Below are 5,000 nucleotides of genomic sequence, written 5' to 3'. Positions count from 1 at the left end.
GGGGTGAGGGAGAGGAGAGGAGAAGAGAGGAGAGGTGAGGAGAGGAGAGGAGAACGGAGGAGAGAAAAGGAGATGCATAAAGAGCAGATAAGGGGAGAGGAGAGGAGAGGAGATGAGAGGAGAGGGCAGGGGAGGAGAGGAGAGGAGAGGAGAGGAGGGATCAGGGGAGGAGAGGAGTGGAGAGGGCAGGGGATGAGAGGAGAGGAGAGGCGTTGGTTGGGGAGAGGTGGGCAAGAGAGAAGAGGAGAGGAGAGGCGTGGGTTGGGGAAAGCTGACTAGAGGAGGAGAATGCAGTGTCAATATGTATGTGTGTCTGTGTGTGTGTGTGTGTGTGGGGGGGGGGTTCAGGGGGTTGAGGTAGGTGGGCGGATCGTGGGGAGGACCTGGCAGCTGACGGCTGATGCTCCATATGACCACCCTGTCTCCCTGAGTCAGTGAGTAAGTAAAAGGGTTTCAGAGATGGATGGATGGATAGATGAATGGCCAGAAGTATGGATGGATGGATGGATGGATGGATGGATGGATGGATGGATGGATGGATGGATGGATGGATGGATGGATGGATGGATGGATGGATGGATGGATGGATGGATGGATGAATGAATGACTACTATGGATGAATGACTACTATGGATGAATGACTACTATGGATGAATGACTATGGATGGATGACTAGATGGATGGATGGCTAGATGGATGGATAGATGGATGGATGGCTAGATGGATGGATAGATGGATGACTAGATGGATGGATGGATGGATCAAGGTTTGACTTGGAAAGTGGAGTGGACATTACAATGGCAAATTGTCCAGATATGCCGTTTTTGCATTATAGGCATATTTGAAATGAAGTGGTGGGGACAAGCTAGGTTCATCTCAAAAGTGATATGGACTTGTACCCACCCATGGATGGACGTATGGCCAGATGGATGGATGATTAGATGGATGGATGGATGGATGGATGGATGGATGGATGGATGGATGGATGGATGGATGGATGATTAGATGGATGGATGGATGAATGGATGGATGGATGATTAGATGGACGGATGGATGGAAAGATGGATGGATGGATGGATGGATGGAGTGAGAGATGTGTATTGAGCCAAAATAATCATCATTATGCAACTTCAAACTGCACGTTTAGCAGAGGCGGCATCCTTCGCACCAGCTCACAGCCCACAAAAACGTGCTTTCCTTTCTTCTTAAAATTTGGCCTTGCTCTGTTTTTCTTTTAAAAAGTTGAACTATCTCCCGGGTGTGTATGTGGCTTATGGCTTTGTGTGTGTGTGTGTGTGTGTGTGTGTGTGTGTGTGTGTGTGTGTGTGTGTGTGTGTGTGTGTGTGTGTGTGTGTGTGTTTGAGTGTGTGACTGCATGTGTGTGTGTGTGTGTGTGTGTGTGTGTGTGTGTGTGTGTAGGTGTGTCTGTGTGTGTCTGTGTGTGTATGTGTTTCTGTGGATGTGTGGGTGTGTGTGCGCGTGCATTTGCATGTTTATGTGTGTGTGTGTTTTCGCGCGTGTTTGTGCTCACGTGTATGTATGTGTCTGTGTGCGTGTGTGTGCACGCGTGTTGCTTTGCTGCCCTCAGGTTTAATGAAGGGCCCTCTGAAGTTGTACGTGGGCAGTCTGACATATGTCTACGAGTAGGTGGGCGCGAATAATGCATGCATGTGCTCACTGATACTGAGCACTGAGCCGACGCTCCGGGCCTCGCTTTCTTTCTTTCTTTCTCTCTCTCTCTCCTTCCCTCCCTCCCTCTCTATCTCTTTATTTTTTCACTCTCTTCATCTTCTCTTCTCCTAAACACTCGAGAACAATCCATTCCTCCTTGTTTTCTATGCTCCTTCTGTGATTGTGTCCTCTCTCTCTCTCTCTCTCTCTCTCTTTCTTTCTCTCTCTCTCTCTCTCTCTCTCTCTCTCCAGGAAAGCTCTCTCTCTCTCTCTCTCTCTCTCCCTCCCTCTTTATCTCTTTATTTCTTCACTCTCTTCATCTTCCTCCCTCTCTCTACTCTTCTCTCCCTCCTAAACACTCGAGAACAATCCATTCCTCCTTGTTTTCTTTCTATGCTCCTTCTGTGATTGTGTCCTCTCTCTCTCTCTCTCTCTCTCCAGGAAAGCTTTCTGTCTCTCTCTCTCTCTCTCTCTCTCTCTCTCTCTCTCTCTCTCTCTCTCTCTCTCTCTCTCTCTCTCTCTCTCCAGGAAAGCTTTCTGTCTCTCTCTCTCTCTCTCTCTCTCCAGGAAAGCTTCCACCACGCGAGCGAGGAATACAAAATGTACGCGCACGCAGTAGTGACACTGACCTTCTGTTTATTTATTTATCCGTCTCTGAGGAGTCGCACAGGAGCCACCAGCTAAAGCCAGCCAGCCACGCTCCGCTTCTTTCCAAACTTCTGTCATGGTTAGCCAATGACAGGCCACGCTCCCTCCGTGGCTCTGAGAAGATGTGTGTTTTTGTGCGTGTGGCATGTGTTATGTGGGACGTGAGAGCGAGAGATAGAGTGAGAGAAAGAGAGAGAGAAATAAAGAGAGAGAGAGAGAGAGCGAGCGAAAGAGAGAGAGAGAGAGAGAGAGAGAGAGAGAGAGAGAGAGAGAGAGAGAGAGAGAGATAAAGAAAATGAATGTGATAATGTATGTTGCGTGTGTCCGCATATGTGCATCCACCTGCATTTCAATGTCTATGTGTGTGTGTGTGTGTGTGTGTGTGTGTGTGTGTGTGTGTGTGTGTGTGTGTGTGTGTGTGTGTGTGTGTGTGTGTGTGTGTGTGTGCATGCACGCATGTGTGTACATATATGTGCGTGTGCGTTTGTGTGAGATAGAGTATGTATGTGTGTGTGCGTGTGCATGTGTGTGTGTGATGGAGGAAGGCAGCAGAGGATTAGGGGGTGGGGAGGTGGGCGGTGCGGTGGTATTGTGGGAGCGAAGTTGGTGCTGGTGGGCTGGTATGGAGGATGGAGGGTGTAGGGCACGCACACACACACACACACACACACACACACACACACACACACACACACACACACACACACACACACACACACACACACACACACACACACACACACACACACACACACACACACACACACACACACAAGGTGGGGTGTGGGTGCAGGAGAGGTAGGAGGGTTTGGCATGGCATTGCTCTGTTAGACAGAAGTGAATTTGCATGAGGCAGAGGATGCCGGAGGAGGAGGGAGGGATGGATCAATACGAGTGATGAGCATGCTTAGCGGACTAGCGCTCTCAACACTTTTTTCTATCCCTCCTCTCTCTCTCTCTCTCTCTCTCTCTCTCTCTCTCTCTCTCTCTCTCTCTCTCTCTCTCTCTCTCTCTCTCTCTCTCTCTCTCTCTCCCGCTCTCTCTTGCTCTCTCAAAAGTCTGCAAGGGAGGGAAGGGCCCTTCGAGAGACGGCACGTTGATAATGGTTTGTGGGAGAATGAATCGAAGATGAGACCAAAGAAAGAAAGGAGATGAAAAAAAGGAAGAAGAAGAAGAAGAGGAGAAGAAGAGTGGGAAGAAAAAAGAAAGAAAGGAAGGAAGAAGAAATCAAATAGAGAGGACTACTAAAAGCGTTGTCAGGGCCGGCCCGAGGCATACGCGAACTATGCGATGGCTTAGGGCCCCCACGCCCCCAGGGGCCCCCCTTGAGGAGGAAAGTTCCAGGAAGAAATGAACTCTCCATCATTTTCCCTAGTAAGCCTACCTATAGCCAAGTCGCCTAATTCCGCCCGTCCCCCAATTCCGCCCGCCTATCTATAAGTGATGATAGTTAATTATTTACCCGCTGTTTAAGTCAAATACGGATATCGACATGATACAGAGTTTGTTTGCTTACAATTTGAAACAGTGATGGCATTTAAAACCGAGACAAACGGCTATAAACAGCATTGTAATGAAGGGTGTCGTAACGGCAGCATGAAATTAGATGGAACTTTAATTTCACAACGACATTCTGGCTTCAAACTCGCCCTGGCCACTTCCCCTTTTCACTTTAGGACCAAAATTATTCAACCGTTTCCACAGTAACGACCAAACAAATCACAGTTCCTGCATCGGTAAAGCCAGGACTACAAGTGGGAACGAAATCAGCACTACAGCATAAAGGAATAATAAACAGCAACGGAAATACTGAGGTGACCTGAAATCAAACGGGCGGAATTGGGAGCCTTTTGCTGGTGAATTGTGCTGAAGCTAGATTTTGGACATGCTGGACGTTATCACGAAATTACAATAGAAAGGGCAACCAATGCTAGCTAATATTCCTCATTACCTCATCTAAACAGTTGCCGCTACCCACAAATGTACGATAGCAATTGTATTTGAAATGGTGATATCACATTTTCAGTGAGTGATCAGTGAAGTGGGCAGAATTTGGCGACCACTACATTTTCCCTAGTCAGCCTACCTATGTCCCTAGCTCCTACCCATACGGTAAATGAAGCTTACGGAGCATCTGATGCTGAGTACTGTAGGAGGTGCTATGGGGGCCCTGAATGAAATTTTGCTTAGGGCCCCATAAATGCTTGGGCCGGCCCTGAGCATTGTGCTGAGGTCTATTAAGAGCCAATAAAACACAGTAGTATGAAAAAATTAGAACGACTTTGCTTCCAATTGGATCGTGAAACAGGAAAAACGAAATGCAATTTGCTGTAAAATGGCAGACCGACAGAAATGATTTCCTTCCTCCTATGGATGTTACAAGCATGATTTTGCACCAAAAAAGCACTCTGCACCAACCAAGCAACCAGCCAACCAACCAGGCAAAGCAAACGAGCGCAGATGTCTGTATCTGGGAATTACAAATTGAATGCTGGGAGATGCTGAGAGAAAACTGACCCTTTCGAATAGAGCATAAATGGTCATGCCGTCTCGGGGAAATTAAATTTAACAAGACAGAAGGGGTGAGCCCAGCCAGAGAAATCAATAATGGATGAGCTAGCTTTAGGACGCGGCTGAAAGGAAAACTGCTGGCAAAACTCACCCCCCTCCTCTCTGTCTCT

This window comes from Engraulis encrasicolus, chromosome 13, assembly GCF_034702125.1.
Source record: "Engraulis encrasicolus isolate BLACKSEA-1 chromosome 13, IST_EnEncr_1.0, whole genome shotgun sequence".
NCBI classification, from domain to species: domain Eukaryota; kingdom Metazoa; phylum Chordata; class Actinopteri; order Clupeiformes; family Engraulidae; genus Engraulis; species Engraulis encrasicolus.
Note: the sequence above shows the minus strand (reverse complement) of the source record.